Below are 14625 nucleotides of genomic sequence, written 5' to 3'. Positions count from 1 at the left end.
GTGTCCATACAGGTATTTGGTCATCTGACTAACAGTAGAAATGTCTTGACTTAGACTATAAAATAGCTGAAGAGGAATACAAAATTTGAAATTCTTTCTCAAAACAAATATGTTACAGAATGTTATATTTTAATATTTCTCTGCATATAACATTTTGGTTCTGAACCAAATACGTACAAAGCTGGCGTTGCAGAGTTGTATTTCTACATATTTTAAGACATAAAACAGTGTGAAGCATGTAAAGCATAAAATACCCCTGCTCTGAGAATCAGACACCCTTCTTCATAAATAAAAGATATTTTATTCAAGCCATATTTTTTGCTTCCTATTTATCCTGTATGTCATTTTCTGGTCCTGGTAATGTCTCATTATAGCCACCTGGCTTTTTATAAAAAAATATTGCAGTATGTATGTGTCTTGTTATTATACTATATTCGCCTTCTTTTATAACTAATCAAATCCAGAGTTAAAGCTGATGGAATCATGAGAATTTTCTGTTAGTGGAATGTTCCCAATACTTTTCCAGGAGTATTCCTAGAAGATTAAAATCTCTTTACTTCTTCAAATGATGTTCCAATTCTTTTCTTTATTGACTTTTTTCTTAACAGAACAATACACATTTTGAGAATTTGGCATCCAGAATGTTACAATAATTCATATTTGAAAAGTAACATGCAACATTATCAATATATAGAATCTTTATTTGTTTAAAACTCTTCTCAGGACTAACAAGTTAAACCAGTTTTTCTCATAATACCATCATACCTACAGCAGTTATTTCAAATGGAATTCATCTGCCCAAATGTACGTCTACAGTACATTTAAATTTAAATTTGAGTTAGTTACCCAAACCCCTTTTATAAAGACAATTAAGAGATTCTAACACTTCCAGAAACTTCTTTCTCTTTTAAACATTAAAAAGAAAGATAAGGTGAAGCAGAAAAACGAATGTCTATTTCTCTCTCCTGACTGTAAAGCTATTCATGATACTCTGTATAGGTACAGATGTATGATGGGATTCTAAAACCGCACAGGAGGAATTCCACCATTAAAGTCAAGTATATAGGTAATATATAGAATGTCTGGGAAAAAAAAAACAAACTGAATTTGTTCTCTTCCTGACAATAAAGATCTGGAGATGAAATAAAATACTTTTGTGGAATTTTTAATATATATTTTGTTACATAGGAAGACCATAATTCCTATCCACCTAACAGATTTTAATTCCATCTTTAACTGATTGCCTGTTAACTCGATTTATCTGGCAGTTTTAGACAATGAGTTCTGTTGTACATGGATAACTTGTATAAATCCTGTTAAATTATGTCAGAAATGCTCAAGTTCGTGACTCAGGTTTTTTTAGTACAAGCACAGACCTATATGAACACAGTCATTCTAATTTTGGGCCTAGTCTACTGACAAGTTTTCATATACAAAGCTTTTCCTGAAGACATTCATTATTAATGAATATAAGTGCCGTCTGCGCCTGTTTTCAAGAGCTATCTCTAGTTTACAAGCAGTAGCCTTAAGTAAGTTGTCCCACTGTCTGGAGTGCTCCAGTCCTCCCCCATGGTTGTTAATTGGAAACTGAGTGCATGCATTAAGTCTGCAGATTGTACAGAAGCGCTTTCCAGGAAACTGGCTTCAGGGTTCAGCCCAGTCAAGAGTAGGATGGCTGACACTGCAAGAATGACTGATTTTCCAGTAAATCATAAACTTTCTCAGTTCACCAAGAATGTCCATATTCACATCTGGGTAAAGATACTGTTTAGTTCCGGTTATTTGCAATTGATTTGCCTGGAACTGCTGTCAAACAGAAATGAGGGAATTACAAAGTGATCTGAGAGCCCTGCAAGGAAAAGCTATTGTCAGAGGAAATCTCACTTATAAAGAAACCATGTTACTGTCTTCTCAAAAGAAGCAGTCATTTGGTGGTTGAAAATTGATGTCTCTCCCTTTTGCTCCTGTGTGGAGCATCTGTCACTACATTTGCAATGTCTTTGAGACGTGTTTGTTCACTTGGAGGTTTTTACTTGACTTTCCTTCCCAACTCCTAACCCCAAATGATAAAGAGCTTGTGTTTATGTGACATTGAATTTTAATTTTTTTTTAATTCTTTTGGAATTATTGCCCTCACAGCATCACCCAGGGTGTTATATGTCCGCCTTTCCTAATCTTACCTCAGCATGGTGCCAATTACCTTATCTACTCTCAGCACAGCAATCACCTCCAGACAGCCATACAAAGAGCCTGACAATATACATCACTGTCTGTAAAACACCTTAAAAGTCTGGGCAGCAGCCAGGTTTCAAAAGACCTTGGACAAATTTTTGAATTGTGTCCCATACTAGTTCTTAAGATGATTTGGGAAGATTTAGTCCACAATACATTTCTCTTTTAGAATGCAACATTTTAGAATGTCCATTTCATCTTTCTTCAGTAGAAACATTTAGAATTATCTTTCAATACTAGAAACAAATGACAAAATTGAAGGATTCCTAATGCTCCCTTCTTCTACGTAACAAACTTCAGATCCCCATCCCACACTTGCATATGTGCCTTTCTCAATATGTGTAAGCATTTTCTCATGTATAAGATATTCACTCCTTCTTCACCCAACACTGAATCTGACTGCCTCTTAATGGATTTGGAAGTAGTCATACTTCTTTTAATGGTGAACTATTGGTCATTTCATTTCAATGAGGATTTACCAAGTTTCTGACTGATTGGCTCATGAGCACACAACAAGCAAATCCACTGCATGTGGGCCTATTTCTTGCACATCCGCCTCAGGTGTGATGGAGCCTGCTTGCTTGGCACCCCTGAGTAATGGGAGCTCTGCAGAGCAATGAATTAGACCATGATATATCACCTTGATTTGTTATCCTCTTTCCACTTGGTTATACTTTGCTCCGGTCTGTTTCCCCTCTCCTTCTCCCGATTCTCAGTGATATTTGGCATTTTGCCTAGGGTTTGCAACCCACCCTTCTACCTAGTGTTGGGGAAATGACTATACAAATGACAACATATATGAAAATGAAGAGGAAGGAATGTTCTTGTGCTGATTTTTCAATAGAATCGAAGTGCCTAGGCAGTGTGAAAAATATCATTAGTCCAAATCTGCTTCATTAGGCACCTAAATGCTCCCAAGGATCCTGCTTTAAGAGATATAAGACAAAAACATTTTCTGAAAGCAGAGACATTACTAAAGGGGAAATGGAGCAAAGAGACATGGAAAAAAGGCATGTGGAAAGGAAAAACTACCAGGGTGTAGTGAGGGCCAGTGACTTCACAGGGGGAGTGGCATGGGTTCCTCAACTCCATCGGGGTGGGTTCCAGCAAACAGGGCATGTCTCACCACCCCAGATAGGAGCAGGACAGTCAGGGGGCACCAGGACAGTCCCAGCCCTGGGTACCAGGTACCTTCCTGGGGTTGGGATGGATAAGACTGGCCCGGGATATGGGCCTGGGGTAGACTCAGGGCCAGGCAGGGCAGGGCTGTGGGGAACTAGAGACAGGCCAAATGGTATTGCTGGGGAAGGGGCTGATGGCCCTGGGGGGTGAAATGAGGACCTGGGCTATGGACAGGGTGGAGGGAGCCCTTGAGGGATGGGCAGGGACAGGCAGAGCTGTGGGTGCCCTCAGGGCCCTGACAGCCGGGGAAAAGTACATGTTTAGGAGTTAAGCACTTAGCTCTTTGTATCCTGGTATTAGGCACCTATTCCCCACCTCACGTGCCCCAGGTTATTTTAGAATATGCTTTTTGAACTGTATTCGTTCCACTTAACCTTACAATGAGGAAGACACCTAAGATAGGGTTGTAGCATTTCTAGTTTCCTTGATCAAAGGGAGAGATATAGACCTCCACGAGGCTTTTCAATCTATGGTCTGAACTTTCCTCTAAGAGTATCTAGGTCTCTCCTTCAAGTAGCTGTCTCTTTTGACTTTACAAGGTTGACTACACTCCTAAGTATTTTAGTTAGGTGCCTTAAATTGGGTAGGATGAACTTTTGAATTATTACCTGTGATCTTTCTCACCACAAGACTCTGTTGTGCTTCTTCTCACACAAGCCTGAAAATTCAGCAGTGATCTAATCCCTCTTTTCTAACTGACTGTGATCCTGAAAAATAAACAAATTTACTACAGGCAGGTAACACAGAATTGCTGCTTTCAGAAAGAACACACTCAGACAACTTCCTTATATCTATCTTGCCTCTTTCCTCTGTGGAAAGAAAATAATTCCCTAGAATTACTAGCTTTTCTTGCAATTAATGCTGATTTCACCCACTCTGCACTAGCAGATTGAGCCATAAAAGCAAAAAGAGTCCTGGAGGCAGAAAAAGTTGTGAAAACAACATGTTAAGGACAAATGCTCCCCTTGTTTGAGGCTTAGATACAAGTTTCTACCAATGAAAAACTAGATAGTACGGTGAGAGAGGAAGCACAGCTCCTGCACTGGCAGAGGAGAGTTACTCGGTTCAGGCTAAGATAGTCTTCATATGGTAGAAGCCTGTTAGTACTGAGACCACAGGCTAAAGTGGATTACATTGATGGCATTGGGAAAGGAGATTCTGTAGAGAAAGAGAAATAACCCACTATTCTATTTCCATCACCCTCAGGTGGTGGAAATAGGATGCAGGCTCCACGAGAGTAGGTGCATGGGGGGTTCATTCCATCTTTTCCATCTTCCTTCCCTGTGAATCTGAACCGACGCATTTAAACCAAAGCCAACAGAAATGAGAGAGTCCTGGAAAAGATAAAACATTTTAAACTGCTTCTAAAAACAGTTCACTGAATTCTTTAGCTTAGTCCTACTTATGCAAAAGCAAGGGAAGAGTGCATTAATCAAAACCATGTGGGAACTGTGCAGTATTATAAATGGAAGAGATTGAAAAAATATAAGAAGAAAAAGAGAGAGAGCCAACAATTTGGAAAGATATGAAGAGGCTCAGAAAGTGGATCAGAGAGACCAGGGGACTGAAATCATGGCCAAGAGAACAACAGGGGAGCCAAAGGACAAAGCAAAGAAGGGAAAGGAGAAGCAGAAGGCAAAGTCTGCTACTCAGTACCATGCCAAAACACAGCTAAGAAATGCTAAGATCTGGAGAAGAGCAGTGTCACCACAAATTTAAAGCGTACTCTGAGAACAACATTATTGCTCTGCTGCTGGCTACTTACAGACTGATTCCACTAGACATAAGGAAACATAATCATTAGGTAATTCATAACTATTAAACCTACCTGAATGTTGCCAGTGCTTGCTGACTGCTAGGACTTCAACATCACAATTCATATTTAAATGCTGTTTTCTAGTATAGAAGTTGTTTTGCTGTTTCAGTTACTGACATTCTATAGGCTTAATGTAATTACTCCTTTTCTTTGTGTTTAGCATTGTCTTTTCTCAATTTATAAGTAGATTAAATTTATGAATTATGACTTTGTTCTTATGGTATAGTACACTCCTCTTCAATTAACATGTCTTATGAATTCAAAAAAATTTGCTTATGCTCCTGTTACAAATTTTGTGCTTTGTTTAGATCCTTTCTAAAGACACTTCATGATACATTTTTATCGAAACCTTTATCAAAGCCAAAGACATCTTGATGCTATCATTTCCAAAATCTCTCTGTCATGTGAACAGAAATTAGAATTTTTAATTTATTACTTAGTAACCTGCTCTCCATCCTTTACTGAACTGAAGCATCACAGTTCAAGAACCAAGTTGCTGAATTTTTTTCCTTTATAGATTTTGCCATGTTTCAGGTTGTACACATATTTATCTACAACTATTAGGTTCTTGCTGTCATATAATACTTATAGGATCCTATGAACTAGCAGATTTTTTTTCTATGCTGTATGCTTTTTCCACATTTCTGTTTACTTGTATTTTTTGAAACTCTGATTTCCTTATACTACCTTTTGTTTTGCTAACTATAATACATAATGTAAGATAACATCAAACAACTCCAAGGGAGCCAGCCTATTCTTACATGTGTGGGTGGGTGCTTAGCAGTATCAATATTCATTTTTAAACTCTTACTACATGTGCTGAATCATTAATGCCACATTTCCAAACACGCAATTGCCAATGTTAGGTTTTTTTTTTAAAAAGTGTTTCCAGAAAGCTTCTTTCACTGCTTTCTTTGGCTATGGAAGTCTCATTTCCTTAGTCTATCTCAACAAAAGATAGTGATATGAAATCAACATCTCTCAGTGTTGATGTCTAGAGTAAATTATTTAATAATGAAAAAGTAAACAACTGTCTCAAAACCATCAGCCTTTTTATTTTCTTTTGAGCCAACTTATGAATACCTTAATAATAATCTTTTCCTACTACATTCAGTGTTCTGAGGCTCCCTGTGTTTTCTTCAGCTGCAAGTGCTCAAAAAAGCATTGCCTGGTACTGCGCTCCACTGCTGCATTCTGCAAGGCTGGTAAGGGATAGTGGACATCAAATGATTGAGATCATCATATCATTTTCATTCACCTACTTATATTTGGTGTGGATCTTCTAAAACACATTGCATAGTGCCTCTGTAGCTCTGAGAAATCTTTACAAAGACTAAACAAATTCAGAAGGGATAGTTAAACTGTTGATATATGGTTATAGCAGGAGAAAGTACAACAGTAAAATTAACCTTATGTAAAGGAGTTATGGATCCAACAAGTCTTCTTCTTCCAATTAACTAAAATATTCACCATCAATATAAATAACCTTCAAGGCAGGAATAAGGGTGCACTGATTAACATAGTAAACAATCTTGCTCATCAGTTAACAAACAAAAAAACCACAAAACCAGCTATATTTAGTGCTCTGCTGGCAGACAGTCAAGCCCTAAATAAGCAACTGTTCTGTTAAAATCTAAACAGGACTGAGGATGTTCTGAGTTGTAGATGGAGATTGCTGCTCAAAGGCTATGTTTACAACAAAGGAAACTAAAAAGCCAAACAATCTTCAGATATAAAATTCAAGATCTTATATAATTATAGCATTTTATAATAATCTTTTGACTGGGAGAAGGTGCCTTGTTTTCAGTTTCATTGTTTACATTAATTATGTATAGAAAGCCTATTTATTATGCATGAAAGCTAACAGGGGTAGAGACCTATCCTACTGTTCATAGTAATTGTGTCTTCAACAGCATGAAATATTAGTGACAAATGTTCTAAAATATTAGAGTGGAATTTTAACTTCTCCTTTGTACATTTTGTTTTTCATCATCTGTAAATGTTCAATGCTGACTGAGGTAGAAAATTCAACTGTTATAGAATGCTATTATTTCATCATCTGTGTTTTTTAATGTGCTACTTGAGCATTGCACTGTGCATATCCGAGTTAAGGTCCCTGTTTCCTAGAAAGTTTGCACAATGCAGGATTAATTTTTTTCAAATACACAGATTTTTCCAGATGTCATTACAATCAAATGCAGTATGATGGCATTTAACTATGTCATACAACTGGATCCCTAGCTGTTTGAGAAACCAGAATGAAAATGAGAGGAAGTTACGTAGCATAATCTTATTAATTTATGAATGAGTCTTTGAACTTTCTGATTATTTCCTCTTGCAATGAAGATCTGTAGTTGAAATTTCCAAAGGCAGATCAAACTGACAGCAGTTCTCATGAAAAGCTCTGGTTAAAAAAGTATCTAATCCTTCTTTAATGCCCATCATGTAAATTCTAATGACTGAAATAGAATTTTGTGACTTCCACTGATTTATTTTTTTTGTCTAACAAAGTTTGGTATTTTCTAGGGAGCAAAAAAAACAGAAAAAAATTACACACACAGTTTTGTGTCTTAAAAGAGATTTAATGAGAAATAAGTATCAAATTTGGAAGACAATTCTAAATTATATTTCATTATTCATAAAGGAAAAGTTTACTTTTTTTAACAAACTGATGAACTTTTAGTAATTTTTTGTGAAGACTATGAAAAATCCTATCAGAGACATTTTTTCAGAAAGAAGAGCGGGGTGTGGGGGGGAATCTCTTCAGATCTCTTTGTTTAATGGCCGTATACTTCCCTAATACTATGTCCAGTTGAGGATCAAAGACAATGAACATGTCTTATTCAAGAGCTGCTGTTGTTGTCATCTTTGTCTAGCCTTAAAATCTGGGTCTTACTCTTTTACTTTTTACTTATCTTTTATATTATTTTAAATAATATTTATGCCAATAACAAAGAAGAGCAATAAAAGATTTTTTTCTATCCGACAATATTCTCAATTTTATCAAAAATTTTAAAGTAACCTTTCCACTTTTAAGAATAATTTTAGAGTACTGAGGCTTAAAACATAGGCAATTTGAGACTATGTCAACTACTTCTCAGTAAACTTTTGCGTTCTGATATAATCTGTTTTTTCAAAGAAAATAGAGTTTTCAACTCCAAAGAGCTGAACTTTTTTGTACCACTCACCAACTTAAAAAAATTAATTTGAAGACGATTGTCAGATTAGTCCTAACACTTTTACTTGGTGTCTAAATACACTATTTTCTCAAAGGTAGATACCTGAAGCTATTAGTACTGTTAGTCTTTTATAAAGTTCATGTGAAATTTCACCCAATTTTTTTCTGTGTATCCTGTTTTCAGTTATTTCTTACGGGGTTTTAATGTAGTGTCTGACAAACTATTCACATAAAAAATGAACACAGTAAGACAAAATCAGTTGTTGAAGGAAAATGTGTATAAGTAGAAAACCTGAACATCACTGCAATGTAAGTGAAAACGTTTGTCTTTGTAATAATACCTGAAATAAATTCCAATTCTTAAAGCTTGAAATGGATTCTTGACAAGAGATATAAAAAACAGACTTTTTTATATAAGATTTGTATAAGATTTATATAAGATTTTTTAAAGCCATGCAAAGAAAAAAATAAGATCATATATTTAACCGTATGATATTACTTCCCCCTCCCAAATTATTCTTGCATTGAAATTGTAATCATATGTCAACAGTGAGAAATTAGATGAAAGACCTCATGCATTTTTGTAGGCTTGGGAAGTACACCTTATATTTGAAAATAAGAATTTTCTAAAAGTCTAATTAAAGTTTGAATAGGCTAATCAAAGTGTTAATATGAGTCTGTTTAGAATTATACTAGCACTTACAGTCCAAAATATTCAATTAGAACCCATTCTAAATAGTAACAGTTAAAGCTGACACACACAAACATTCCAATATCTGCCATCTTTTCTGAGGTTATGCTTGACATTTTCAGTGTGTTGTTTGGAAGTCATAAGCTTCCTAACTTTTTTGAAACTAATATTCCTGATGGTGGCTTGTTCTGCCTTGTTATTGGGTGTCCTTGAGGTTATGCAGTACAATTTCTAACAGCAAGCTTACCTTTTTTTCACAATTTTTTTCCTGCTTTTCTCAGTATGTCACGTTATATCTAGGTCTTACGTATGCTGGATAGTTTTCATTGTACTCTCTGTTATTCACAAAAGTAGTTCTATTCTGTTCTATTGCTGCATTCCTTTAGCATTCTGGGCCTCTAATACCATCTTGTTTGGGGACGCCTGTTATAAACCATTATTGGACTTCACAGTCTTCAAGTCAAGCCTAGGTAAAATTTTATTAGTACAAGATAGTAAAAGATACAGCCCAGTTTTAGGGCCATTAATAGTTGCCTCTACAAAAATGATGAAAATGTATGTGCATGTCTGTAGATGCATTGTAGTTCTGTAGTTACCTGTTATTAATATCTATTAGTTTTGACATACCACTCTGAATTTATCAAAGTTTCTTCCTAGCATTATGTTCAGCTAAGTTTCCAGTACTTAACTGTTTGCTACATCTGCCTTGCCATGTCTAAACTCTTACACCTCCAGTCCACCTCCCTACTGACTATATTGTTGGAACTCAGTATAAAGTTCTTCCATTTGAGGCGGAAACTTACAGAAGGAGGAAGGTGTCATAGAAAAGTTGTAATTCTGAATACTTTCAGAATGCTTCAGTTGACCGAAATTTAATTCTATAGTCAAGAATCTTTAAAAGATTCAGATTTACTTTCTTCCAGGAGTTACACTTTCGTTCCACTTGTATAATTTTTTTAATCAAATACAACTTTGCTACACACCTATCAAATGTAGATTGGTGAGATTAACTAGCCGCTGTATATTTTGTAATGAAACTTTTGAAGTACCCTCTGTTTCTGTTTCTTCAGTTGCAGGTCTCTGATCAGCTAAATAGACTCCTTCAAAAGCGTTAATGACTGATGGAGACTGGAGGGAGAAATATAAAGAGAGAAAAAGCTCTGCTGTTTGTGTAGTTTCTCCCATAATTTCTCTCATTCCCCTTATTTTCTGACTTCCAGAAGTTATACTCAAAGAGTGAGAGAAAAAAGTACAGGAATACTGAATATAGTTCACTATGATTAAAACGTAATAGAAAATTGAAGGCAATATTACAAGTAAATTTGCAAATCTTTCTTCAAGCATTAAAAAGGGTATTTTAAAAAAAAATCCAGTTCGTACTTCTTTCCTAAAGGATGTATTTTTGAGGATTTTTGAGGATTTCATTGGTTAAATAAATTATTAGATAAAAAACACATTATTCATGTATATGATACCAATATCTATACAAAAGTATTTTTTGCCTTCAACATGACTTTTCATTTTGAAAGTTAACTCAGTATGCATCATTTACAACAGCCAAAGCATCATTTACAACAGCCAAAACACATGGGAAGGGTTCTGAATCTATCAAAAGGAAGTTTAGTCACTCAATTGATCCACTTTCAAGTTACCAGCCTTGATTCGACCTCGGTGTTAAATAGCTGTCATGAAGCGTTTAGGAGAAATGTTTGGTAATACTTTAATATTCTATTATTAATATTAATATTAATACCAATTTTCACCTGAATAAAAACATTTTTTCGGCTTTTCTTTAAAGTAACAAAATTCTATTTTGGTATTTTCCCAAAATTAGTAGAAAATACTTTCCTCATGAAGGATCATAACTAACAAAGACCTAAGAAATCCACAAACTCTCCACCGCTTTACTGCTTTGCAGGAAGTAGAGTTCTACAATATTCCAGTATTCCTACTAGTTGCCATTGCCCCTTTCACACCAAGTTCTCAATTATGTTAGTTTTTCATTTGATCAGTACCAAAACGTTCATACTACTGTGCTCACGTTATTCCTCTCTTTTCTGTATTTTCTCTTCTCCTCACTCCTTTCCAATGTACACGTTGGTCACATGGGCAATATCAGAAAGTATTGAGTAGTACCAGAAAAACCTCAATAGTTTCCTGGCTTGGTGCCTGTTAAATCCCTAACTCTCAAAGGGTTGTTTGTATTTAGAGGAGATTTTTTTGTTTGTTGTTTTGGTTTGTTTGTTCCTTTAAGATATAAAATTTAGTTGTGGACCATGTAGATTTTTCTTCTATTTCTTCTCTTCATTTATGCAAACGGTACATTTATTTCAAAGGACAGAGGCTACTGTGTGAAATGTGGTTTGCAAACCTACTAGAAAAGTAAACTACAGTGTTTCAAACACAGAACCAGAATTGTCTGAAGGCTACAGTTTCCCTGGAATAGAAGCTTCCATAAAAACCTGTGCACCCTTCACACACCCTGAGATGTCTTGTGGGTCTAAAACTGAGAATTACACCACAAGTAGCAGAAAAATTAATCTTGAACATAATGGGACTCAACTAACTCAAATAAAATCTAAGTCTAAAGTCTAGTTTTTGATTAATTTTTTAAATGTAAAAGAGTTTTTAGTAAATACACTATAAAACTCATATTTGTATGTAAGTAGTCGAAGTAGTTTGTAGCATGGTACAATGATGATGATACAAGTTAATAGCAGGCTTGCCTGATGAGGTGCACTATGGTTTCTGGTTTACATACCACAGGTGTAAATCCTCAAGATAGGTTTGTCTGGGTTTTTTTCTGCACAGATATAGAGCCATAGAAAATTAATAAGTGGAATCATACCCCCCATGGTAGAGGGAAGTGTGTGAAATTAGGTAGAATATTTCTTTGGTTGACTTTCAGGTTCTTTTTACTGTTGTACTACTATTGCAGGAGATAATACAGAATATCCAGATTAAAAACCTGAATGCTCTTAAACTTAGTTTTTCTAACTCTTTGCTTGCAGAAACTGATATATCCAAATTGAAAAACTAGTTAAAGTGTTTGAAGTAAAGATGCCAACACAGAATTTCTACTAAAATCAGGTCATGAGAAGATTTTTTAAAGTCATTTGTCTTGAATTTTTGCTGTAGAGTATTGTTACATTATCTGTCACTGGATTTTTATTATTTGTCTGTAAAGTTGTCTATGAGTCTTTTATCTAGATTTATTTTTTTTGTATGCTTAAATTTGCATGTGGGATTTTCCTACCTCTGTATTATACTCCCTGAGAGTTCCAGTAGAATGTGAAATATTCTACAAAGAAGAAAGTATTGCCATGAATTATTGAATTATTAATATCCCACGAAATTGTGTAGTAAAATTACTTTTTTCTGTAATATACATGATATTCAAATGTAGAATATTTATTGTTGTCTGTCATTTAATACAAGCTGTTAGACTTGGAAATAATACTATTAATACAATAATAATATTTAAGATGAAAACACAAATATAAATTGTCCCAGCTCCTCACCTGATATAAACCAGAACATGCAATTAACTGAATTTAATACCTCACTCATTTAGTCAATGGAATGACATTGATATTCAGGCGCAGATGATTCGTCACATTACTTCTAATTTATATGTATCATATTACAAGAAAGAACTATAATGATGCATCTATTTATCTTGGACAAAAGACTGTGACTTAAACTAGTTATATAGAATGCATTATCTCCTCTTGTCAAAATTTCACATAATTGTTTGTCTCAGACATTTAACTGTTTCGCTTTTTAAGCTAATGTAGAACAGTTCAGGTGAGGCGCAGTGTTAGACACTTAAATATTTCTGGCCACTTGATTGCAATTATTTTATCTGCCTCTTGAAAACAGTATTTATTTTGAGTGTTTTGTGATTTCTCTGCTTACCAGTTGAGATATGAGGTTACAGTCAGCAACTCAGAAAAATCTGCGTGTTTCATAAGTAAAATAACATTTTTACTTCTTTCAATTTTTCTTTTTCTGGTTTTTCTCAAGAATCACATTCTTCTGTGCTAAGAACTATTTTTTCTCAATAATGTAGACATCTTGCTCAGTCTCTTCTGTTCTTTAGATATAGAATGCCTTTGAAATTTCTGAGTTTTCTCAAGGGAAAGAAAAGCTAACAAAAATACTTTGCATTGGGTTGGGAGAGGGAAATCAGGAAAAAAAAAACATAAAAATTAATTTATTCCAGAATTCATACAATGCATTACCAGTATTTAGAATTTTTCCTGTAATACTTTTTCTGGTACTCCATAATTTCAAACAATTGTTTTTAAGTTTAGCTCTGTGCATTGTTTTTCACACATTCATCTCTATTATTTCAATTACTCTATCACAACATGATGTTTGCTTTTTTTTAAAATTTATTTTTTACATTTTTATTTTGGGTTAAATTTCTTTTAATAGTCTTAAAACAATGTTACTGTTATGCTCAACTGTCTCATGCTTATGTTTTTATTGTAGAAAAATGAATTAGAGGAACATACACCGCAATTGCATAATATGCTCACAACCATTACAAGTAACTACTCAAGGAATATAAAAAAATTATAGTTAGTTACAGAAAGACATTTTCAGAATTGTGTGTTAAATTTAGAAAAAAAATCTTAGAATATTTCTCTATTTCTTCCTTTCCCTCTCAAATAAAAGGACGACATTAAAAATTTCACAGATACGGAGGCTGACTTTAACCTTGTCTATGAAGATTTCTCAGATTTAGGTATTTATTTTTGTTGTATGGTTGGTTTTTTGCTCCCTGTGAAATAAAAAAAGCCTCATGTTATCAAACATTTTTAGAAACTGATACTCTAAACCTCTTAAACTCTAGTACAAACCTCACTGTAACCTTTTATGTATTATTTTTATAAGAATATAAACCCAACTATCGTTAATTTAATAAAAAACCCTTCAGCTCAGGAGTCTGTTAGCAGCCATCAGCTCAACAAATATCTCATGAAAGAGCAGAGCAGATCAGGCACATAGAAAATCTCAGTAGCTTCTAATATTCTGCTCCTCACAAACTTAACAACAGCAATAGCTTTTTTCTTCTATCCATTTGTCTATGATTTTTGTACTCACGTAAACTTACAAATATTCCTGTCTTATGGAGATGTTTTTATTCTTTTCATTGGCACCCTTTTACTTCATTTTGTTCCTCCCCCATTTATGCCAGATATTCACTGTCATCAGGCAATGAATGATTGTTCCTTATTTCTATTGACTGAGTCTCTTCTTACTTTAAAGACCAGAGCCATCAGAACCTTCATACTTCTCTTTTACAGGCTGAATAGGTCTAGTCTGCTTAATTATTTGTCATATACGTCATACATACAGATTATATATGTATAAAAGCTTTTCCTTAAGATTGAGAATATTTAACTCATAAATCAGGAATTATATCAGAAAAAAGTGCTTGTGGTGACAGTGGTTTTGAATACACCTGCCTGACAGTTCCTAGACACTTTTGAATGAACAAGTGCTGACTTATGCTAA

Source organism: Pipra filicauda, unplaced genomic scaffold (assembly GCF_003945595.2).
Source record: "Pipra filicauda isolate LSUMZ 115617 unplaced genomic scaffold, ASM394559v2 scaffold60_size3304689_pilon, whole genome shotgun sequence".
Taxonomy (NCBI): domain Eukaryota; kingdom Metazoa; phylum Chordata; class Aves; order Passeriformes; family Pipridae; genus Pipra; species Pipra filicauda.
Note: the sequence above shows the minus strand (reverse complement) of the source record.